Raw genomic sequence first — 26,525 nt, 5'->3', positions numbered from 1 at the left:
GGGAAGGGACAGAAAGAAGAGATACATACATTCTAAATCCAGGTTCTTACGTGGCCAGGTGTGGTGGGCATGACTGCGTTCTAGTCCCTCGATGCTCTCCATTGGAAATTCCCTTATGAATTTTAAACCCATGATTTCTTAAGAACTTCACACTTCTTAATTGGAAACATGAATCTAAAGATTGACTCAGTTTACCTGCCTTACTGGTTTCTGTCAATGCTTGACATTTTCCCACAAAAGTTCACGGGTTGAGTTCTTGGGTGTCCTTCCCCCAACTTTTCAGTCCTGACCACAGAGGGGTGCTTGGCAGACTACTGTAATGATGGAGCTTAAAACTTGAAACTGGGGGCCAGAGAGATAGTACAGTCGGTAAGGGACTTGGGTTTGATCCCCAGCATACATATGGTCCTCTGAGCACTGCCAAGAGTGATTCTGAATGAAGAGTCAGAAGTAACCCCTGAGCATTGCTGGGTCTGGCCCCCAAACCAAAACAAAACCAAAAAGCCCAATCCTGAAACTATTGGGTAACCCACTCTCAATATTTACTTACATTAGTTTGTAATACGTAAGCTCAGAGGTTGTAAATGAAATTCTAAAATACATAAAAATTCTTGTTGACTCCAAAGTAGATAACTAGTACTGCTTCTGGAAGCTGATATTGCTGTCAGTATCACTAAATGATAATGTTTTGTGTCTTGAACATTCAAGGATTTCTGATAGATTTATTCAGAATAAAGTTTTGAAATTCATTGCTACTCTCTATTTTCCTAATTGTCTAGATGTAAAGGACAGTAAAATTTCTGAATAAAATTCACATATGTACTGAGATAGCTAATACCCATTCCTGGAGTTTGTGTGTGCCACCTTCATGTGGGGCTAACTAAGTGCTCCGACTTTCACCCCATCGCAGATCAAGAAAACAAAGTCAGGTTATTGTTGCTATTGTCATATGGTCAGTGTTCTCTAGCCAGGACGTTCTCATTTCACCCTAAATATGCCTGACCAGTCGTGGCGCACTGAGCATTATGCCAAATCTATTCGGAGGTCTTCAAAGGGGCTTTGATGCTTTGCTTTTTTGTCCTATTTTAAAAGTTTTGGAAGGAATATTCCATCAACAAATAGGATATGTGTCAGAGATATACTCAGCAATACTCTTGAGAGCAGACTCCAAAATTATTTTCAAATTGTTTTCAAATAGCGATTTATCTCTACCTCTGTGGGTGATATGATGAAACATTGGGGGTGTATGTGTGGGCAGGGGGAGGCAGTTTGGACCATAACTAGCAGTGCTCAGGAGTTATTCCTGGCTCTGTGCTTAGTGATCATTCCTAGTGGTGCTCAGTAGACCATATGCAGTGCTAGGGACCAAATTGGCACCAACTCTGCAAGCTTGCTTTGCAGCACCTTCACCTCTTCGTTATCTCTGATAAAACATTTTGCTTAACATGATCTGAAATTCTTTGCTAGATGATGGAGCCATCTTTTGACTTCTTAAGTCAACCCTAGGCATTATGTGTCTGACTCTCTACAGTGTTTTTTTCTCTTCAGAGCTGGCTTGTTCCAGACACTCAAAATAACCTCTGTAAGCGTCTCTCTCTTGCCAAAGTGTTTATAATAGGCACAGTCACTGCTGGTAAATCTTGTTGGCTTATTGCAGTGGCTAGCTGCTATGTTTAGCTTTTGCTGTTCAAAGCCTGTAGACCTCCAATGGATGGTAATTGGCTTTTTGGCCAAGTACCAAAGACATGAAATTTTGTAAGTAGTTCATGAACTCCCCTTCTCCACTAAATTTCAACAATGCTTCCTTTAGACTGAATGTTTGCTTCCTTGGGGTTTCTTAATTCTTAATTCTGAAGAAATCTATTATCCTTAGGTCTATGATAATGGACAAAATTTAAATTTCAGCTTGCATGCATATTTTTAATCAGGGTATTCAACAAGGTACGTTAAGTCATAATGGTGTGCTATTGAAAAATAAAATCTGAAGTTAAAGACATGAAAACAGATAATCAAGGATTAAAATAATGTGAAATTTCTGACCACTGAAAGGTTAATGGATTTTTTAAAAAGCAGATATCAAACTGGTATGTAGTTTATATTCCATGAAATACATTTAAAGGAGTAATATAGCAAAGTTGTAAAGTTGTGTTTACAATATCAATATCTATAGTGCACAAGAAAATACACCTTTTCTTTTTAAAAAAGTTTTATTGAATCACTGTGAGATAGTTACAAGCTTTCGTGTTTGGGTTACAATCACACAATGATCAAACACCCATCCCACCAGTGCACATTCCCCACTACCAATATCACTGGTATACACCCCCTTTCCCACCCTCCCCCTGCCTCCATAGCAGACAATATTCCCCATACTCTCTCTCTGCTTTTAGGCATTATGGCTTGCAATACAGACACTGAGAGGTCATCATGTTTGATCCATATCTACTTTCAGCACACATCTCCCATCCCGACTGATTCCTCCAGGCATCATTTTCTTAGTGATCCCTTCTCTATTCCAGTTGCCTTCTCCCCTCTGCTCATGAAGCAGGCTTCCAACTATGGGGCAATCCTCCTGGCCCTTGTATCTACTGTCCTTGCGTGTCATTCTATACTCCATAAATGAGTGCAGTTCTTCTATGTTTGTCCCTCTCTTTCTGACTCATTTCACTTAACGTGACACTCTCCATGTCTATCCATTTATAAGCAAATTTCATGACTTCATCTCTCCTGAAAGCTGCATAGTATTCTGTTGTGTAGGTGTACCAAAGTTTCTTTAACCAGTCATCTGTTCTAGGGCACTCGGGTTGTTTCCAGATTTTGGCTATTGTGAACAGTGCTGCAATGAACATATAGGTACAGATGTCATTTCTTCTGTGCTTTTTTGCATCCTCGGGATTTATTCCCAAAAGTGGTATTGCGGGGCCATATGGAAGCTCAATTTCTAGTTTTTGAAGGGCTGTCCATATTATTTTCCAGAAAGGCTGGACCAGTTGGCATTCCCACCAATAGTGAAAGAGCGTCCCTTTTCCCCCACATCCATGCCAACACTGGTTGCTTTTGTTCTTCTGAGTGTGTTCCAGTCTCTGTGGTGTGAGATGATATCTCATTGTTGTTTTGATTTGCATCTCTCTGATTATTAGCGATGTGGAGCATTTTTTCATGTGCCTTTGGCCATTTGTATTTCTTTTTTGAGGAAACTTCTGTTCATTTCTTCTCCCCATTTTTTGATGGGGTTGGAGGATTTTTTCTTGTATAATTCTACTAGTGTCTTATATATCCTAGATATTAATCCCTTACCAGATGGGTATTGGGTAAATAATCTTTCCCATTCTGTGGTCTCTTTATGTATTTTGGTCACTGTTTCTTTTGAAGTGCAGAAGCTTCTTTTAGTTTGATGTAGTCCCATTTGTTTATGTTTGCTTCCACTTGCATGGTCAGTCTGTTTCATCCTTAAAGATGCTTTTAGCTTCAATGTCATGGAGGGTTCTGCCTACATTTTCCTCTATGTACCTTATAGATTCATGTCTGATACTGAGGTCTTTAATCCACTTTAATCTGACTTTTGTGCCTGGCATTAGACAGGGGTCAGAGTTCTTTTCTTTACAGATAGCTATCCAGTTTTCCCAGCACCACTTGTTGAAGAGGCTTTCCTTGTTCCACTTCACATTTCTTACTCCTTTCTCAAAGATTAAGTGGCCATATAGTTGGGGGTCTGTGATAGGATATTCAACTGCATTGCATTGGTCTGAGGTCTGTTTCTAGCCCAATACCATGCTGTTTTAATTACTACTGCTTTGTAGTAAAGTTTGAAGTTGGGGAAGTTGATGCCAATCATCTTATTTTCCCCAAGGATTGCTTTAGCTACTCGTGGGGGTTTATGGTTCCATATGAATTTCAGAAGTGCTATGTCTATTTCTTTGAAAAATGTCATGGGCCTCCTGATAGGGACCACATTAAATTTGTATAGTGCTTTGGGCAGTATTGCCATTTTGATAATGTAAATTCTCCCTATCCATGAGCAGGGGGTGTGTCTTCATTTCCTAGAATACACCTTTTCTTATATGAAAAATTTGGGGTCATCTTTCAAGTTGGTGAGTAAGTCTTGTGTTTTGCTCCTTTTTAAGTGTTTGAACTGAAAGCTTTTTAGTGTTTTCAAAAGCTAGGGGGTCTGATGTTTAGTACTGGCTATTCATTAGAATCATGTCAGCAACATTTAGTGCATGTTAATAACTTAGATGCATTGTTGTGGGAAGGATTTTGGCATAAATCCTTTTATTCCCCCAAACTTTACAGACATTTTATATATTCTAGTGTGAGGATCACACATCTCAAAGCAGCTCTTCTGCTGCTGATATTTCTGCTGAAAACTGCATTTAAGAAGATTATCATTCTGTAGTTGGAAATCTGCCATAGCTGGGGCAGAAGCTAGGTACTATGTACAAGGATATATATGAAATAATAATCTTCAGAAATTAAAATGCTTTATTTTGAATAATTATTAAATAATTACATAAATTTAGTAAAATTGATCATATAAATAAATATGATTCACTTACTAAAATAATAATTTTATATAATGGTAGTATTGTTTTAAAAACTCAGGTTGGTTTGGAAATAACATATATATGTATATGTGTATATACATATATATGTGTATATACATATATATAAAACCTACTGATACAGATAAAATCCGGCCATTTGTGACAACAGAGATGAACAGCAAGGGAATGATGATGAGTAAAACAAGTCAGAAAGAGAAAGACCCTCTATAATTTAATATGTAGATAACCAATAACATAGTTGACAAACAAAATAAAAATGATCTTAGAATATAAGAATAATTTGATTACTAGAGGAAAGGGGGAAGGTGTGAAAATCGGGTAAAGGAATTGAATTTTATGGTGGAGATTAGAATATCTGTGGGGCGTGTTGGGTTACACCCAGCTATGCCCAAAGGGACCATGTGCAATCGCAGAGATCAAAGCCAAGTTGGCTGCTGCAAGGCAGGTGCTTTGTGCTCTGTTCTATCTCTCTCTCCCACAATAAGGGCTCCCCACCCCTACTCCTGGTGGTTTTTTTTTTTTGAGGGACACACCATCTGTGCTCAGGGGCTGATCCTCACTCTATGTTCAGAAGTCACTCTTGGTGATGCTCAGGGTACCATACTGAGTGCAAAGGATTCACCCAGGGTTGTCACATGAAAGGCACACATCTTGACCTCTGTAATATTCCTCCAGTCCTGGGGGTTAGATTTTTGGTAGTGCTTGTAACATAGTAAGCATAGATGTCAAATTGCAATGTTGTATACCTGAAACCAATATAATTTTATGAAGAGATGTTACTTCAGTGAAAAATTTTAAAAGTAGGCTAAAATTATTATTTGAGAAATTTGGACTAATCAGATGATTTTGAAAATGAAAAGATTGAGAGGAAATTCTGAAATATTAACATTTCCTCTTGGTACTAGAATAAAATTACTTCCTGATACTGGGAATACATAGTACTTTTGTGTGTTTTTTAAAGTATATCTATCTACTCAGAAATAAATTGTGAATAAATAACTCATGAATAGGCTCAAGCAATTATAAAATTGTCACAATTTGGCAAGATATACTCAGAAGAAATTTTTTTGTCTTTTTTTTAACAACCGTGTTTTCCATCAGTAATATTATTTTCCTTTCACTGAATTCCAAAAACCTGTTTATGTAAAAGGATGAGTTTAATTTATTATGCTTGTAGCTCATGGAATCGTTGTCTCTATGGAGACACACACACTGACCAGAAAGTTATCAAGATAAGACTGTTTATCTTGGAGGTAACCTAATCTCCACACAGTACTCTCAAGATATATTGTATTCTTTTTATAGTAAAGGAAAAAAAATTTTTTTTTTTAAATAAAAAGGTCTCTGACAGTACATCAAAATTCCTATCTCAATTGGTGCTTTGATCTCAAATCTGGTTAAATTTCAGAGTATTCATGAATGTAAATGTGCACAACACACACACACTCACAAACACACACACCCACACACTCACAAACACAATGGGAAACTGGGGTTAAATAGCCCTGACCTCATGAAGAACTGGTGTCTTATTTTTTTTTGGGGGGGGTCACAGCTGGTGATGCACAGGAGTTACTCCTGGCTCTGCACTCAGGAACCACTCCTGATGGTGCTCAGGGGACCATATGGGATGCTGGGAATCAAACCCGAGTTGGCCGCGTGCAAGGCAAACGCCCTACCCGCTGCGCTATCACTCCAGCCCCAAGTACCAGTCTGTAAAAGACCGTGAGGAGGCTGGACAACCCCCTCCAACAGAAGCTCCAGCAGAAACAGAAGGTCAGGAAAGGAATTTCAAAGAAGACCATCACCACTCCCAACCCCCTTGGTAACCTCCCTAGCAACTACTTTGACCTAGGTAGAAGCCCCACATGGGGGCAGGTTGGAGAAGCCCTATAAAGGCCACCTTGAAAAAAGGAAGCGCGGCATATGCTGCCCGAGCCCGTGTGCTGCTTCTGCTTCTGTGGCCGAGCTCACGCAGTGCCCCCGCATCTCCCCTCTGGAGGTGTGTACTTTCATGCTTTCTTGTCTAATGCTGCAATGTGTGTAGGGGCTCTCTCCGCCCTTGGAGAAGCCCGGGTTCTCTCTTGAGCACTTTGCTCTCCACTCTCTCCCACTTTCTCTTCTTCCTTCCTTCCAAAACCTCCAAATAAAAACTGTGCAATTTCACTGCTCATCTACTCTTGAAATTCCTTTCTGCGAGGTGAGACAAGAACCCAGTAACCCTGGGTCCCGGGTGGCAGAGGCATATCGGGAGAAAGTGACCGTCTTTCTCTTCCCCACTTCACATGAGTCATCCGTGCCCCTCTCCCCACATCAAAGGCAAGTGGTGTTGTCACAGGGAATATGTGATTACTGAATTTTCATTTTATGGGGGCCATGCTCAGCAGAGTTTTCAGGTAGAGCAAGTGATGGTGGTATCAGGTGGGTTCACTGGTCCAAACCAAGTATTTATCCAGTAGTGGTGGGAGAGCAAGCAGGTGAATATGTAGTGCTAGTGGGCCAATGCAGGACCTTTAAGTGCTAGGTATGGAGCTAGGAAGAACCCCTAACATCTTCAGGTGTGACCCCCCAAACAAAATGAAAAAGAAAATTCAAGCATTTCAAATGTTGTTTGTGAGGGTTGCCTCTGAGATTATGGGCCATGTCTTTTAGGCGCTTCTCTTCTTGACGTCCAGCCTCCTGCTCCTTCAAGACTCCTTGGAGCAGAGGGAGAAGGTGAATGGGAGGAGCAGAGGCTTTGGGGTCCTCCTTACCTGGGCTCAAGCCTTCTGTAATTGATGGGTGAAATAGCCCCGGGAAATGCCATTCCTGCTCCTGGGTCTTCCTTACTTCACTCTCAGCATAACAGTGATGATCTTACACAGTTCTGAGGCTCTGTTTGTGAAGAACTGAGTACTGAAAAAGTGGATTTCTCACCACGCTTGGTCTCTAACAAAAATACTGAAGACCAGGTGCCTTAGAACCCTCTGATATTCATGTCTTCTACTTCTGGAAGCGTCATTTGAAGACCCTGCAGAGTGGAGGTCTGTGTGTTTAGCCAACAGGCTGTTCTAGGCCTGCGGGATGTTATCTCCAGAGAGTGAGCAGGGCTGAAGTGGTGAGGGGATTCTCCCGGGTCTCTTTCAATGCTCCTTTCCTCACTATTCAGAAATAATTAAGGATGGTTCTGTTCTCAGTGTTCAGAGCTAATGAATGATGATGATCTTTTTCCCATTGTTCAGAAAAATAATTTTTGAACTGAGTCTAGATCTGCACAAAGAGACAAAACTGCATTAATGCACAGGAATAGCAACGATTCTCTGAAGACATCTGACGGATGCATCCTGTTACCAACCAGGCCACTTTTAAGAAGATGGAAGCATCTCTCTTTAAAACTGTGCTCCTGCTACCTCACCCAGGCCACTGTTCCTCCCTCAGCACATGCTCACACTTGAAGTTTTCGTGGTGATCTCACGAGCAAGCTGCTTTCTATAATTTTATTCCAAATTAATTATCCAGGGGTGATGGAAGTATCAAAGTGAAAGTATGAATCATTCCAATTACAACTGAAATCCCTGAAGAGTGTTGAGTAAAATTTGGACAGATCTAAACTTTGTTGAGCCTTGTTGTTTTCAGGATTAAGAGTGGACACTCCCTTTCCTTTTTTATAGCCTCTGAAAAAAGTCCTTTGAGAACTGTCATCAAGCTACATTCCAACATGTGACTGAGACCATCCTAGCAAAGTTATACCAACTACTAACAACTGTGAGACTAAGAGGTCTGACTTCCTTTCTACAACATGTTATGGACCATGAATCCAACCTCTTGATTTGCATTTCCTCATCTTTAGTTCATTTATTAAATTACATTTTATTAATTTTATTAGTATTAAATCAGTAATATTTAGTAATCTTTATCACTATATATAGTATAGTTCAGTAACAGGCACTAAACATATCAACCTTATCACAATACTCCAGCATTCTATCTATTCCAAATTTACATATCAAAATACTGACATTCAAATAAGTTAAACAACTCATGGAAGTTCACATAAACAGTGTGTGAAGTAGCTGGATCTTCAGCTTCGGTCTACAAGACTTCAATATCCCCATTCTTCACTGTTTGCTAGTGATTTCTCCATTGCAAGAAAAATAATGCTGGGATAAATAGGTCTGACCCACTGCAAACCTGTTTAAAAGGATAACTCTGAAAATTTTTCAAGTTTTGAAATCATTTTAAAACATCAATAAATACTGTTTTACACTGCAATTAAATGCATGGTCAAGAAATGATCTAATTCTATACTACTTCTTGCCTCAGATCTCTAAGTCTAGAGATATTTTTGTGTGTGTATATGCTCTCAGGGTAGAAAATTGCAAAGACCAATAGAAGCACAAATGCTTTCTTTCTTTCTGTTACTTCAAATACAATCTCCTTCCAACGTCCTGTATTTGGGTGTCCCCTGGAAGGTGGTACAAAAGTTGTCAAGCTTCCCTTCATTAGTTTCTTCTTCCAGATGGCCCAAGACTTTAAATGCTGAAGACAAAGTTCTTTTAATCCATGCAGTAGTGATATTTTATAGCAGCTAACAATAGAGGTAACTGTGAATAACTCTTAAGTTTCTTCAAAGGAAAGAATAAACATTAATCACAATATGTGTCACCATTAAGATGATTATCCAGAAGAAAACATTACCAATATTAATATGCTATGACAGATCCATAAGTGCTTTTCCCCTACTGCAAAATGTATGTTCCCATGGATACCTTTTGCTTGTCTACAAAAAAAAAGTGTGCTTTTCATATTGCCTTGATTAGCTAAATGCCAAATGTTAAATTATAATACTTAAGTAATCTAAACCTTAGGAGATGGAAGCAGCCTCAAAATTCAATTGAGTTCTAATTATTTACCTTACTAATTATCCAAATAAAATGTTTTCTTTACAAATGAAGTCACTAATTGAGGAAAAGGAATGTTAGCAATCTTGTTCTGATTTTTTTTTATATTTTTATATGGAAATAGATTTGTGGAATTAAGCAGTAAAAATAGAGCAAAGGAAAAGCTCATTTTATTATTATTTTTTTGAAAGCTAGAAATATTTGTGCTATTTGCTAAGCGTTCCACAATACGCAGGGCTACCCACAGGAAGCTTGCAACACATTTGGGTTTGTTGTCTGAATAAAGCACCAGAACCTTTGAAAAAAAGAGAGAGAGAGATGCTTTATGGGCATGAAAATAAATTGGGTATGAAAAGATGTCTACCAGCACAGACTGGAGGACAAGTTTTGAAGAGAGGAAATATTGGTCTGGTTTCCTAGCACCAGAGAGCTAGGGTAGGGTAACAAATTGCATGTACTCCAGTATTTTTCCAAGGAAAACCCACACTAATATGATGGGCAATGTTGGGATGGGCAATTGAGGAATGTACATCATATACAGAGAATGGTGGGGAGATGTCATTGGACTGCGTTTTCAGTATGGTGATGGAGATGGAGGTGTGGGGAGGACGAGAAGGTCTCCAGTGCTCAGCCTCTACTGGCCAGCACTAGGCAGCCTGGGCCCTGGGGTCCTTATCAGTACAAGTGTTCAAGGGTTCAGTCTTGTTCTGAACATAGTCAAAAGAGCGAAACCAGATGGCTTCTTCCACAGAGAGGTTGTGAAATATGACACAATAACCATCTTAAATATCCTATCTTAAATATCTGTCTTAATTTTCCGTCTGCCTCTAGTTTAACATAATCAATATTGTGTTTCCTCACTCCCTTGTTTACAAAGATATAGAAAAGGGAAAACAGCCATTCCTCATAGGATTTCCCCTCTTGGTAATGCCCTCCCAACCTGTGGGTGCCTACCCTGCCTTCCTTCCTCCTTCCCTGCATCCCATCCTTCCTTCAATTTTCCCTTCTTTTCCTCTGTTCCCCTTCCTTCCTTCCTTCCTTCCTTCCTTCCTTCCTTCCTTCCTTCCTTCCTTCCTTCCTTCCTTCCTTCCTTCCTTCCTTCCTTCCTTCCTTCCTTCCTTCCTTCCTTCCTTCCTTCCTTTGTGGCTAGAGATAAGAACCTGCCAATGGTAAGAAAAACATAATATGCTCTTGTATCAGGGAAGCTCTTGTATAGCAGGGAAGTTGTTTATCCTGCACAGGGCAAACCCAGTTAGGGGCAATTCCTGAGTGCAGAGCCAGGAGTAACCCCTGAGCATTGCTGAGTGTGGCCCAAAAAACAAAAAAGAAAAGGAAAAAGAAAAAAAAACCCAAATATTAATTACTTTTTATGTATTTCTCTTTATATTTTTAATACTTCTGGATTTGAGTATGTTGAAACATGGGAAGTACCTATAATATTATAATCACTCTGTATCACTGTCATCCTGTTGGTTATTGACTTGCTCGAGCAGGCGCTAGTAACGTCTCCATTCATCCTAGCCCTGAGATTTTAGCAGCCTCTCTTTATTCGTTATTCACAGTGATGCCGCACTGGAGGCTCTATCAGGGTAAGGGGAATGAGACCTACCATTGTTACTATGTCTGGCATAACGAATATGCCATGGAGAGCATGCCAGGCTCTGCCTTGCAGGCAGGATGCTCTCGCTACCTTGCCAGATTCTCCAAGAGGGAGAACTAGGCTATAAGAGGTCACGCGGATGCAAATGCGGCTGTGAGCTTCCAGGAGTTTTGTTTTATAGACTTTGAATCTTGGCCGTTGATGGGATTACACGGAACTGGGGGCAGTTTGTGGGTGTGGCTGCCAAGCTACTGGGAAATGGGGGGTCTGGGTGGAGGACTCCCAGTCCCAATCTGAGCAGGCTTGGAGATCTCAGCCCTGGGTCCCACACTCCTGGGTTCCTCCATGTGTGAGGCTTATCTGATCATATGGAGAGGGGCCTGGAGCACGGCTGTGACTGGGTTTCTGAGGTCTTCAGCTGCTCAGGGTGGGGAGAGAAACTTAACCCACCCTGCTTCGAGGGGCCCTAGTGAAGACAGCCAGCCACAGGGCAAGAGATTCTGCCATAATTATAATTATAATTATAATTATAATTATAATTATAATAAGATATGCATATTTGACCTTTGTCCCATTTGACAAAAAGCTCCTAAAAACTTTGAATTTTCTAATAAGAGTAATAAAGGTATCTTTGATTATGTTAATAAGGCCATTTTTGCAAAACACCTATAAAAGGGGTTTGGTTAACAGCGAACTCAACCTCTGATTTGTCCCAATCTCCACACACACCTTCTGTGGAGAGAGAAAAGATGCTAGATATGGAGTTTAATTACCAATGAGCAATGATTTAATCAACCAAGACTACTGTAAAAGTCCAAGAGGGCAGATTCCATGTGCTCTTGTGGAGTTCTGGGCAGAGAGGTGTTTTCAGAGAGGGCAGGACTGTAAACGTTTCTGCTATTTCCATGCCTCACCCTCTTTATCTCTTCTGAGGCTTTTCCTTTTATATTAAACCAGTAACCTAATAAAATGTATTTCTAAGTTTCGCATGTCTCTTTAGCAAATTAATCAAATCCAAGGAGGTCATCATTGAAACCTTCGGTCTCTAACTATTTAAAGCAGATTTGACAATCTCGACTTTTAAAAAACATCTGAAGTTGGGGTGGGGGAGTGGCAGTTGTTGTAGGACCAAGCACTTACCTGTGAGATCTGAAACTGTCTCCAAGCAGATAGTATTAAGTGGAAGATTCTCGATAGTGTCTGAAACTTCCTTGTTAGTGTGGATGAGTGGAGATGAGTGTAATGTTAATGTAAGTGACAGGAGAGTTTAAGGAAAAGATTGTTATCCTGAATTGGGGGACTCTTTCTAGAGCAGTGAGAGTAAAGAGAACGAGTACCCAATTAGATAAATCAAAGAAATCAGCCATTGACGTGAAGGGTTACTGAGAAAGTTGTAGCCTAGATTCTCAGCCTAATTTTGAAGTAAAGCATCCAGGCTTGTGGAGATGTTTGTTACAAAGCATTATTTCATGAGCATTGTAAGAAAATCACTAAAATATTAATTAACTTCGGTCATTATCTTGAAATGCTATTTTCTTGGCTCTCCTCTGCATTACAGGATGTCATCTGTCCCCTCACCTCATCTTTTGGTATTAAATAACAGGAAAGTGCAAAACCATAAAGTACCAACCTTTGGATGAGCCAGTTGTGTTTTAAAGATGTAGAAATGTGTAAAAATCTCCTAGGGTGGCCGGGAGAGGCCCTGATGGCTCTCCCCCTGGCCGCTCGGGTTCGGGGGGTCGGTCCCGGGCCACTCGACCAGCAGAGGCAGCCCAGGCTATGGGGCAGAAGGAAGAGGAAACGAGGGACAAGCTGGTTGATTGATCAGTTACCATTTATTCCATTCTCTCCACGCACCTGTTCCAGTCTCTCTGAGTCCCCATTCTAGTCTCACACTGCCCCTCATTCCTGTCTCCTCTTGTTTCTGCTGCTCATGTCTCTGTGCTCCATCTCGCAGCCTGGAGTCTCTCTCTCTCTCCTCTCTGGACTCTGACTCTGACTCTGACCTCTGGATTCTGACTCTGACTGCTTCTTTCCCAACAACTCCCTGATTCCCCTTCTCTCTCTCTCTCTCTCCACTCATCTCTCCATCCCTCACCCTCTAGACCCATGCTACACACAGTCTGGTAGCAAAATCAACATAAGAAAGCCCTTCTTGAGGGCCCACCAAGCTCAAAGGTATACCTAGAGGTATTCCAAAGCCCTTCCTGACTGCCCTCTGGCAAAATACCTCTTTAAGGTGTTTTTCTCCTTCCCTCAAGTCCAAAAACTCAATCAACATCTTAGTGCTAGTTATTTTTGTTTGGACACAGTAAGAGATACATTGAGGCTTGTAGGGAAGCTCTCCTGGGAACATCTTGCCACAGACTCAGTGGCAAGTCCAGCGCTCAGACCAGATTAATCATTCCTAACCCTAGCAGGATCTGAATCTAGTTATTACCTTTTGGATTATGACAGCATTTGTCCACGACCAAGCTCTTAACTTATAGTTAAGCATTATGGCACTTTGACCAGGCCCATCTTGATGCCAGGGTAGCACAGAGCTCACCACTTGCCTTAGTGCATACAGTCCCTCATCGGGACCCTGTTTTTGGGAGTGCTACAAAGTATGGGCAGCTGAGGCTTAGGTCGAGAGATCAGAACAGGAGGAAAATATCATTTAGAGTCAAATGGTTCCCAGGTTACAAAAGCATAGCATTTACTGTCTTCCTGTGCCCATACAGAAAGGACATTGTTCTGAATAAACTATGCAAAGGACTTAAGGAGAAAAGTAAAACAATATTTACAAGTCAACAGAGCACAAAGAAAGAAGTTACAAACAAACATGGAAGAATGGGAGCACTGTGATGGGAGTAACCCAAATAAACCTACGATACCTCTGGCAATGTTATCCTACAGAAATGCTAAGATCTTAAACTAGTTTTGTGGACTAAGTGACCACAAAGAAGCATAACCTCTATTCTAAAATAGGTTTGCTGTGATAAGAAGTTTGGTGAGCATGCTATTTTTGGGGGGATGTTTAGGTACAAGAGATCTGTTTTTTTGCAAGAGACTCATCTACTCTGCCTTATCAACAATATCTACATTCCAAAATGTTACACAAGCCTTTTGGTGAATTCAATAAATTGGCAGATCATAACTGTTTTTAGAGACCCAAAGTGGCTATGCTACACGTGGAAACTTTGTAAAATTCTTCTATGAACCTGAACTTAGAGAAGCCAGTCTCTAGTCCTTCAAGAGTTGAGAACACACAACACATAGCAAAGAAAAATTTAGTCTTTACTGTCAGCTTATTTTAGCTCCACTTTGATGCTAAAGATGAATCATAAAGCTTGCAATCATAAAAATCCTCCTATATTTTTTTTGTTTTGGTATACTCCCAGTTCAGTCAGGTACGTAAAAACACACCATATTCTGCTAAGTAAATAAAAGCTTAACAACTTTGAAAGGCAGCTAAGCATAATGGAAAACAGAAAAATCTATGAAGCCATAAAAAACATTGTATTTCAACTCTCCCACTTACTCATGAAGTGAGCCTGAAGATGGAATTTACTTCTTTATATTTTATTGTTTTAAACAAGAGAATAATAGGAGTTGGGGATGTGACTCAGTGGTAGAGTGTATGCTTTATTTTTGAGATCTTGGATTTCATCCCTGGTATTATATCAAAAATGAACCTAAAACAACCAACAACCAAAAAGAGAGGATCATCATCATCCAGTTCTTTATACTCTGATGAAGGGCACTCAATGATGTCAGTTTTGAAACTGCTAAGCATCATGCTAGATATATACTTCATATTAGACAATTGTTCATTGTCCATGTATTGGCTTGATTTACTTCAGTATGTCAATAGGGCTAATCGTGGATTTTCTTTTCTTCTTGTTTTAGAATTTTAAAACAACCAATATTTTCAATTGTTCAAAATCTTAAAGTCTCACGTTTTAAGTGAAATTGTTGTTAAAGTTATTTCTTAACTTACATGTTAGCTGAAGAACATTTACATTATTTATTACATTGAATGTCTATTCAGCATGTATGTTAGGTATATTATCCTTATTCTGTTCATGATTGTTGATGATTAAGTAGTTGCGTAAATCCTTATGGTAAGGGAGAACTCTTGTTTCTGTATCTTTGCTGAGTTCTCAGGTATTCAACACTTAAGCATTTATTATGAAAGAAAAATTCATTCCTGGATTTTTTATTTATTTATATTAATAACTTTATTTTATTTATCCTGAAATTTATTTATTTATATTAACTGAATCACAGTGACATATGAAGTTATTGTGTCAGATAGGAAACATCACTTTACCCAACTTCAAACTGTACTACAAAGCAATAGTAATTAAAATATCATGGTACTGGACAAAGACAGACCCAATGGAATAGAGTGGAATATAACACCGACCCTAAGATATATGATAATTTAATATTTGATAAAAGAGCAAGAGATAGGGAGTGAAGCAAATAAAGTCTCTTCAAGTGGTACTGTAAAAACTGAGCAGCTACATGTAAAGAAATGAAATCAGACCTCTTTGTAATGCAATGCACAAAAGTCAGACCAAAATGGATTTAAGACCTCAACATCAGACCTGAATAAGGTATATGGGTGGAAGAAAACATAGGCAAAATCCTCCATGATACTGAAGCTAAAGGCATGTTCAAAGATGAAACACCACTGAAGAGCAAGTGGAAGCAAAGATAAACTTGTGGGACTACATTAAACTAAGAAGCTTCTATATCTCAAAAAATATGGCAACCAAGATACAAAGACAGCCCATGAAATCATAAAAATTATTCATCTAATACCCATTTGATAAGGGGTTAATATCAAAGATATCACTGGCACTGGTAAAACTTTGCAAGAAAAAAATCCAGTCCCATCAAAAATGGGTGAATAAATAAATAGAAACTTCCTCAAAGAAGTAATACAAATGGCCAAAATGAACATTAAAAATGCTCTATATAATTTTCTTTTGCTTTTTCACAAAAATTTATTTTTTTATTTGTTCTAAAAGTTGAAAGTGACTTTTCTTTCTTTCCTTCCTTTTTTTTTATTGAATGCCTCCATCAGTGCACATTCCCAACCACCAATATTCCCAGAATACCCCCCCTTTCCCACCCTCCCACTGGCTCCATAGCAGACAATATTCCCCATACTCTCTCTCTACTTTGGGGCATTATGGTTTTTACAATACAGATACTGAGAGGTTATCATGTTTGGTCCATTACCTACTTTCAGCACACATCTTCCATCCCGACCAATTCCTCCAACCATCATTTTCTTAGTGATCCTTCTCTATTTCAGCTGTCTTCTCCCCTTTACTCATGAGGCAGGCTTCCAACTATGGAGCAATCTTCCTGGCCCTTATATCTACTATACTTGGGTGTCAGTCTCATGTTATGTTATTTTATATGTAGCAAATAAGTGCAGTCCTTCTCTGTGTGTTCCTCTCTTTCTGACTCATTTCACTTAGCATGATATTCTCCATGTCTATTCACTTATAAGCAAATTTTATGACTTCATCTCTCCTAATAGCTACATAATATTCCATTGGGTAGGTGTACCAAAGTTTCTTTAACCAGTCATCTGTTCTAGGGCACTTGGGTTGTTTCCAGATTTGGGCTATTATGAACAGTGCTGCAATGAACATATAGGTACAGATGTCATTTCTATTGTGAATTTTTGTACCCTCGGGATATATTCCCAGAGGTGGTATTGCAGGGTAATCTGGAAGCTCAATTTCTAGTTTTTGAAGGACTGTCTATATTATTTTCCAGAAAGACTGGACCAGTTGGCATTCCCACCAACAGTGAAAGAGCATTCTGTTTTCCCCACATCCACGACAGCACTGGTTGTTTTTGTTCTTTTGACTGTGTGCCAGTCTTTGTGAGATGATATCTCATTGTTGTTTTGATTTGCATCTCCCTGATGACTAGCAATGTAGAGTATTTTTCATGCATCTTTTGGCCATTTGTATTTTTTTTTTGAGAAAGCTTCCGTTCATTTCTTCTCCGGATTTTTTAATGGGGTTGGAAGATTTTTTTCTTGTATATTTCTACTAGTGTATTGTATATCCTGGATATTAATTCCTTATCAGATGGGTATTGGGTAAATATTCTTTCCCATTCTATGAACTCTCTCTGTATTTTGGTCACTGTTTCTTTTGAAGTGCAGAAGCTTCTTAGTTTGATGTTTGTTTATGTGGGCTTCCATTTGCTTGGTCTGGTATTTCATCCTTAAAGATGCTTTTAGCTTCAATGTCATGAAGAGTTCTGCCTGCATTTTCCTCTATGTACCTTATAGATTCATGTCTGATATTGAGATCTTTAATCCACTTTGATCTGACTTTTGTGCCTGGCATTAGAAAGAGGTCAGAGTTCATTTTTTTTTTTTTTGAAGATAGCTATGCAGTTATCTCAACACCACTTGCTGAAGAGGCTTTCCTTGTTCCACTTTACATTTCTTTCTCCTTTGGACGGATATGGAGAGAAACATCTGACTTTAAAGAGACGTTCTGGTTCAGAAGATAAAGTTGATGACTTAAGATGACTTGAAAACAATGCCAAAAGTCAACAAAAGCAAAACATTGTATTGTAAGAGAAGACATTTGTGATTGGAAATTCATTTGTGTTTGTGTGATCTCCTAACACAATGTTTTGTTGGATTTGAAGCACATTGATTTTGGTTGGGTGGGGTCATAGTGCAGCGCGTAGGGCATTTGTCTTGCATGCAGCCAATCCAGGTTCGATTCCTCCACACCTTTCGGAGAGGCAGGCAAGCTACTGCGAGTATCCCACCCACATGGCAGAGCCTGACAAGCTACCCGTGGCATATTCGATATGACACGGGTAACAAGTCTCACGATGAAGACGTTACTGGTGCCCGCTCGAGCAAATCGATGAGCAGCGGGATGACAGTGACAGTGACAGTGATTTTGGTTGAGCTGAATTTGAAACAGGTGATAAACATAAACATGGGAAATTTAGTCATTTGCCTATATATTCTAAATAATAATAAAGTTTTGACTAAGATATGAATGATGTAATTCTTAGATGGAAGAACATTAACTATGTTTATGAGTTGAGGGCCTAATGTTAGACTTGCCCATTCATTCATTTATTCATTTTACTACCATTTTTATTTACGTGTATCGATCAATATTCTAATAAAGTTTCCTTTTCTTTTCTTTTCTTTTTAACTGAATTAGGTTACTTAATTTATACACTGTGTGACATCTCTGGAAACTCATCTGTTTGAGTGTAAATCAAACACTGCTCTTAACACCATGTAAGCTCATTAAAAGTAAGTAAATGTTATAGAGCTTGGAGAAATGTTATAAAGAATACTTTCTTCTTTTTAGCAAATCCTTCAGTCTTCAGTGATCAGCAGCATTTCCTGTATGATTGGCTAATTGGTTATATTAGAACTAGAACTGAAAGGTAGGAATTAATGAGATAATGATCATAAGTTTGATTTAACAATTAAAAGTTCTATGATAAGCATGGTTTACAAAAGGGAAAAAAGCATTTTCTACAAAAAGAATCACTGACAAACATTTATAAATCTCAGCATCACAGATTATCATTTTAGAGACATAATTCTATATATGTTATTCAACAATCGGAGAAGTTCCTTTGCTTTCTTTTTATTAAACAGGGTTTGAAATAAAATCAATATTTGTGATGATAAAATAATAAATAACTTTAACATAAATTTTCTGATAATTGGTGCAAATACCTTCCAATTTATGGAGCAATAGTACAATAGGTAGAGCATTTGCCTTGCATGCGGCTGACCCAGGTTTGATTCCTCTGTCCCTCTCAGAGAGCCTGGCAAACTACCAGAGTATTCTGCCCGCACAGCAGAGCCTGGCAAGCTACCCATGGTGTATTTGATATGCCAAAAACAGTAGCACAAGTCTCACCATGGAGATGTTACGGGTGCCCACTCGAGCAAATCGATGAACAATGGGATGACAGTGCTATAGTGTTACCTTCCAATTTTATGTTTTAACTTCTTAAAACACTAGTTCAAACAGAATTTTGCTATAACATAGTTCAGTAATTTTTTTCTCATTAATTATGGCCAAGTAGCAACCATATAGTTGAGATGCGCCCTCCACAACCCAACCGCCTCCAATCTCCCAGGCCGCTTTCCACACACTCAGGCCAAGCTTCACATACGAGTCAACATAATCCTGGACTGTGCGGCCACTTTTGTGGCCATGCGACACATCATAAGACACTCCTTACTCATTTTCCATACCCCTCAGAGAGCCTGACAAGCTACCCGTGGCATATTTGATATCCCCAAAACAGTAACAATAATGTGCTCTTCATGTTCCCGGAGCGAGCAGATGCCACTGGGCTACACTAGTACGAGACAGGGACAAATGGAGATGTTACTGGTGCCTACTCAAGAAATCGATGAGCAATGGGATGACAGTGATGACAGTGATGAATAATGGTTGAAGCTAAAAAACTTTGGGTTCAAATATAATTTTGATTAAGAGTTAACATATTTTGGGTTTATTAAAAAATTTATAATATGCATGTACTTATGTATAATTAAATAAACTATCCATTCATTTTTTTACTATTTTCCATCCTTTCTTCTTTCAATGCACCCCTTTCTCTTCTACTTCCCTTTCCCTTCCCTTTTGACATTATAAAATTTCCTTTTTCCTTAGTTCTTTGATTTACCTCACCACTTTTTGTCTTTTTTTCCTTCTTTATTTTGTTTAATTTATTCTAATCATTGTGATGTATACTTAAGTGTTTTCTGCTCATATTTACACTACTATAGGTTTACAATGTAAACAAAACTTAAGTAGAGTGTTAATGTGATGCTAAATAGAACCGCTAGTGGATTTTAGTTCTGTAAAATTCTTCTGGTATTTTTATTAAAGAGCCATAATTTTATAAATTTTTCTCAATATGAAGCATCTCCACAACAGATGAGCAATTACATAATTTGGTTGGCAGTAAGAGACACAAAAAAAACTTGTAAAGAATGGTCTGTAATTATTAACTACTTTTACACAGATTATTTCTAAAAACTGTTGGACTTAATAATTAATTGGCTTAAAAAATCTAGATTCTTAGGAATCTTTCTAGAACACAGAAACTCATATACCAAACCTATCGAATAGTCCAAGTTTAATTTTGTGACACACATTTCCCACAGAGATATTGCAACTTAAATATATATTATCTTTTATTTCTAATTTAGCTATTTTTTTATGAATATTGGGCGGTTAAAGCACACCTACGGGTTTCCGGGAATTGCTCCTGCTGTGTAGTTAGACATCCTGGCAGTGTTCAGTTTGCTGTGGATTGAACTGTGGTCAGCTGAATGCTAAAAAATACACCTTAACCCTACCTATTTTATGTAATGTTTATGTATAGAATTTCTGTTTTGGATAGTAGAAATGTTGAATTGCCTAAATATGTCTATTCTTTTCTACCTTCTGATTTATGGGATGACTGAATTTGATAAACTGTACATATAACTCAATTAACTCCATGACCCATTAGTGTTAATGATGGTGATGGTCGTGGCTATAAAAGTGATATAAAAGTTAAATTTGTGATGCCTGCACATAATAAACATTCTCTGCTCTATTCTTCAGATATTCAACTGCCCAAATATCTGTGATGGAATTTTTTTATAAGTTTCTTAGAATCATATTGGTCTCAAATAACTTGTAAACGTCTACCACTTCTTTTCAGAGCATTTCATCACATTCTCCATCAATAACGTTCCCTGCTTTCAACCCTGTACTCCTGCTTGTACCCTTGTGTGGGTCCTTGGTATCTTCTTAATGCCCTGCATCTGTTCTCTCACTTAAAAAACTAAGAGAAGCTAGGTGTGTGGAGGGGGGAGGTGGAGGTGGGGGACTGGTGTGTGCGTGTGTACACTTGTGTATGTGTGTGTAAAGAAAAACATGACAAGGGCAACACAGCATGTCATAATTCATTATTTAATGCTTTCATTCAATGTTTATGATTATGCATCAGGGATTATGCTTAATATTTGTGTTCTAAAAATAAATACACATGAAAGCTCATTACTTTTAATGTTTTCAGTTTCTAAGCTGTGAAAACAACTCATGCTTAACTATTTGGTTGCAGTACAGTGCTCAGACTGCAAACTAAATTTATATTTTATTTTATTTAAAGGTAAGTGATATGTTATCTTCAGCAAAAAAATGGTGAATTTGGGGTAATTTAATATGCAAGTGCAAACATATAAGTATAGCTTTTGTTTAGTTACTGTAGTGACCAATTTTTGAAATTTTTTTTGAGTTCTGATGTTTATTTCCCCCCTTAGCTCTGCTATGCTTTAAGCAAGAAATTTTCAAATGCATTTAAGTCCTTTTGTGTTTAGACAAAGAAAATTTCACTGATTAAAAGAAAATATCAAATGTGCTATTAACAAAATATTTTAAAATCTAAAACAAAGCCAATAATAATTCTTTTTAAGAAGACAAGAAAACAAAATTACAGTTTTTAAAATAACTGCCTTTTTATGATATACCATAATTTGGGGGGTACTAATATGATACTTAAGCAGGTGGGTAAACAAGAAATTGTAGACTGAGATGTCAAAAACACTGATGATATGTTTAAACATATGTCTTAAAGTTAAGCCATCTCAAGAAGTTTACTAAAATGCTAACATTTACTTCTGTTAGAAATGTTGAAAATTAGCAAAAGTAATTTAAAAACAGGGTAGTAAAACTTTAAAATTTACACTAACTCTAACATTCTATATCATCTCCTCTTATTTTGCCTCTTGGAACATAAATGATTTGAAGTTGGCCTGATTGATTATTCGTCTCTGCACATGCAGAATCTGAGACATGATTTTGAAACAAATTAAAAAAATTACAATATATTAAAATATTTGCAACCTACCAACTGAAGGGCTGGAGGGATAGCACAGCGGTTGGGCTTTCCCCTTTCACTCGGCCAACCCGTGTTCTATTCCTCTGCCCCTCTCGGAGAGCCCGGCAAGCTACTGAGAGTATCAAGCCCGCACGGCAGAGCCTGGCAAGTTACCTGTGCGTATTGGATATGCCAAAAACAGTAACAATAAGTCTCTCAATGAGAGACGCTACTGGTGCCCGCTCGAACAAATCGATGAGCAATGGGATGACAGTGACAGTGACCAACTGAAAACAAACATAAGGAAGATGCTAAACCTACTTTTCACCCCCACTAAACTCTGGTTCAACTAGGAAAAGCAATCTAACCTCTCAGAGCTACAAAAACTAGCATAGATACTAAAGTTATTACACTGTGCCTAGACTTTGACAAGAAATGGTGCTCAGTATCACTGTCATTGTCATCCTGTTGCTCATTGAGTTGCTCAAGCAGACACCAGTAATGCCTCCATTTTGAGACTTGTTAGCTGTTTTTGGCATGTTGAATATGCCATGGGTAGCTTGCCAGGCTCTGCCATGCGGGCAGAATACTCTCAGTAGCTTGCCTGGCTCTCCGAGAGGGACGGAGGAATTGATCCCGGGTTGGCTGCGTGTAAGGCAAATGCCCTACCTGCTGTGCTATGGCTCCAGCCCGGTGCTCAGTATAGTACTTCTAAATTCAATTCAGAAGCTCTTTATGGGATTGACTTGCACACCTGTAACTCTTGCTTCTATTATCATACAATATCTAAAAATTATTGCTGGGTAAAATATGTTTTATTTCCTGTAGGGAACATAGTGCAATCATGACTTAATCCTGGCTCCTTTCTAAAAGAGTGCAGAATACTCCAGAATCCAGTTGAATTGACCTGCACTACACTGTAGCACTGTTGTTCCATTGCTCATCGATTTGTTCGAGTGAGCACCAGTAACATCTCCACTGTGAGACTTTTTGTTACTGTTTTTCACATATCGAATTCGCCACGGGTAGCTTGCCAGGCTCTGCCATGCGGGCAGGATACTCTTGGTAGCTTGCCGGGTGGCTTGGGAGGGATGGAGGAATTAAACTTGGGTCGGCCGCATGCAAGGCAAACACCCTACCTGCTGTGCTATCACTCCAGTCTAAATTGACCTAACTGGATAATATTCGAAGTATTACTCCTTTGAGGGGACTGGAGCAATAGCACAGTGCGTAGGGCATTTGTTTTGCACACAGTCGACCGGGTTCGATTCCTCTGTCCCTCTCGGAGAGCCTGGTAAGCTGCCGAGAGTATCCCGCCCACAAGGCAGAGCCTGGCAAGCTACCCATGGAGTATTCGGTATGCCAAAAACAGTAACAAGTCTCACAATGGAGATGTTACTGGTGCCCACTCGAGAAAATCGATGAGCAATGGGATGACAGTGACAGTGACAGTGACCTCTTTGAGGGCTGGAGATAGTACAGTGTGTGAGGAGCTTGCCTTGTATGTGGTTGGTCAACCAGGGTTCAATCCCCTGACATTCCACCTGGTCCCTCCAGCACTGCCAGGAGTAATTCCTGAGCCTGGAGCAAGCCCAGAGAATCACCATTTGTGCCCTTTCTCACTTTTCTGCTGGAACTTGCCCCAGCAGAAAATTAGAAATTAGAAGTCTAATTTCTGTTGAGCTGACTGTAATTAAATAATGCTGACTGAATTGATAATCAGGAACCAAGACAAGATGTTACTGGGGAGTTCATTTTCTTTGGGGTTTTGAAAGAAAAATATTACGTGGGCATTGTAAGTTCTGTGATTTAATATTTGGCAATTACTTCACTGCAAACTAGATTCTCTTCTTAGCAAATCTCTGTTTTCCAGTACTTTCTCCTTTTACACCTTCAAATTTTATTGCAAACCATGTAGTTGTTGTGCATTTAAAAATACTATATGAAGATCTTTGAAATTGATTCTTGGTGGTTAAATATGGCTAAGGAAAGAACCTAGGTTGCCTAGACTCTAGTAAGGTTCTAGATGGCCTATAAGAACAGTTGACCAATAAAATAAATCACAAAGTTAGCATATCCGGATAATTATCTAAGCTCCACTGATGATTGAATTTGGGATTCTTTTAAGTGAAAAGAGTTTGGGTAGAGAACTGATTACTGTCTCTATCTGACATATTGTGTATATATATTATGGTTTGTGGCTGATTAAATTAAGTGTTTTTTTAAATCATGCTGGCTCCAGCTTATCATGATATCTCTATTCACTGCATTAAAATCTCAGGATTTATGCTCTGAATGTTTATATTACTCATATATGGTCTTATTTTAAAAGCTAGTACCATATTTTTTCTTTCCTTTCTACATGCCATATTCTCATAGTTTATATTATATATTTTTCCTTTGATAACACAGTGGGTAGGGCATTTGCCTTGCACGAGGCCAACCCGGGTTTGTTTTCTCAGTCCCTCTCAGAGAGCCCAGCAAGCTGCTGAGAGTATCCCGCCTGCACAGCAGAGCCTGGCAAGCTCTCTGTAGCGTATTGGATATGCCAAAAACAGTAACAACAAGTCTCACAATGGAGATGTTACTGGCTCGAGTTTGAGCAAATCGATGAACAACGGAAGGACAGTGCTACAGTGCAAAAAAAAAAAAAAAGCCATAAATACTTATTATCCTCTACTATAGTTTTCTTTATGCCTTAACTTACCAACAGCTTTGTGCTCACCCATGAGATTAATTGACTAATAGAACATTAGCAAACTTGGTGGAAATAGATGTTGAAAGTGCTTGCACATTGGGGCTTGCTCTCATCTTGCTCTCGGAACTCTGCTCTGTGTGTCACACTATGACCCAGTTTAGGGTCAGATATTGTGAAAGGCCATCCTTGAGAACATTCCAGTTTGCCAAAGAAAAGAGTGCTCTAGAGAGTTCAGTAGTAATTGACTTATTTTCATTACTTTATTGATAGCCATCCTAGCTCAAAGAACCACCCCACTGACTAACCAATAGTGAAGAAATAGGGGGCTGGAGCAATAGCACAGCAGGTAAGGTGTTTGCCTTGCACTCGGCCCAAGGCCAATCCCCAATTGGTTCAATTCCCAGCATCCCATGTGGTCCCTTGAGCACTGCCAGGGGTAATTCCTGAGTGCAGAGCCAGGAGTAACCCCTGTACATCCCCGGGTGTGACCCAAAAAGAAAACAAAAAGTGAAGAAATAGTTTTAGTAAACAATGCTTCCTCTGTGTGCAATTAGCTTGTTTAAAGGGTAAATTTCTTTCAGTAAAAACTTGACAGTGACATCTGGACGAGGGTTGTTTCCAACTAATAGAAAAATTAAAACTTAAACTTAGTAGAAATGTATAGTGCCTTTGAAACCATTCACTGGATAGTAGATGATGTATTTTGGGAAATCTGAAAAATTGGCAAGAAAACTGCTAAGGTTAGAGGTTCCAAATTTCTTTGGCTGTCGACAAAATAGAAATGAACATGAGGCCAAGTAGAAATTCAGGCTGTTTATTATTTGCAAAATCATGCATAAGGAGACAGCATCGGGTAGGAATCTTGTCCAACACCCTGCTCAAAGGCTCAGGAAAGTTTTTTTAAAGAGCAAAGGTGGGAAAGACATGATATCCAGGTATGCAAGGATAGAAAGACACAAGAAGTCAGGTACTCAGGCTCAGTATACAGAATATGCTTTTTCATAGAGCCCCTGTGTCATTGGCTATTAAATCTTTAGTCCTTGGCATGATTTCGAGTGTTAAAATTAGAGATAGTTAAGTGATGGGTAAAAACTGGGGTCCAAATTGGAACAAACTGCTTTAGTCTGGTTCCTTCTGTCAAGTTAAACTGCCTCCCTCGGCTGTTCTCAGAGATATGTTGCTCAAGGACATGTATCTTAGCCTTTCCTGTTGAGGTAATAAAATAACAGCTTTTGTGGTACCTAACATACTCCCTATTGTCTCTCACACTGGGAAATGGAGGAATGGGACACATGCAATATTTTTAAGCAATTAAAATTTGTAGTGTTATCATGGTGTTAAAGGCAGAAATGACTACAGAAAGAACTGTTGGCTTTGCAAAATGACCCACCTTCTGGGGTGACTTTCAGTGAAAGAAGTGTTCAAAATTCAATTTCATGGTCATGTTTACTAGTGAGCATATTCCTGTTCATCCTCATGTTTATAGCAATGGTCATATATGTTTCTCCCCAGCCCTCTCAGCCCAGTCAGTTTGTCTTAGCATTACCAGTATACTTTCCAGCTGCAAAGAAAAGAGACAACCACCAGATAATTCTTTTTATGTTCGAACATGCAACAAGAATCCAAAGAAAACAAAATGGTGGTATCATGATGATACTTGTTGATGCCACTGTTCTCTTCCTCCTAGCAGAAGATAGTGCTAGTGAGAAAATGAGCACTTTGATCGTTCAGTCTTTGAATTTTAACCTTTGACTGGACGTGACCTACAGGCAATGAAGACTACTTCCTTTGACTGCATTTTTACTCTTGTGCATTCTGGGCGCATGTTGATTGCTGGTTCAATCCAGGCAACTGACATACTTTTATTTGTCATACAGTATTAATGC

The 26,525-nt window shown here is 38.9% G+C and overlaps 1 pseudogene; it reads left to right on the top strand.

Annotated features, from left to right (window-relative positions):
• The window catches only part of LOC129406457 (probable ubiquitin-conjugating enzyme E2 W-A), a 90,638-nt pseudogene extending 64,335 nt beyond the window's left edge, over window positions 1–26,303 (top strand).
• The last annotated feature ends 222 nt before the right edge of the window (window positions 26,304–26,525 follow it).

The sequence above is a fragment of the Sorex araneus genome, chromosome 7 (genome assembly GCF_027595985.1).
Source record: "Sorex araneus isolate mSorAra2 chromosome 7, mSorAra2.pri, whole genome shotgun sequence".
NCBI lineage: Eukaryota > Metazoa > Chordata > Mammalia > Eulipotyphla > Soricidae > Sorex > Sorex araneus.
This window is presented reverse-complemented; position numbering and strand designations above follow the sequence as displayed.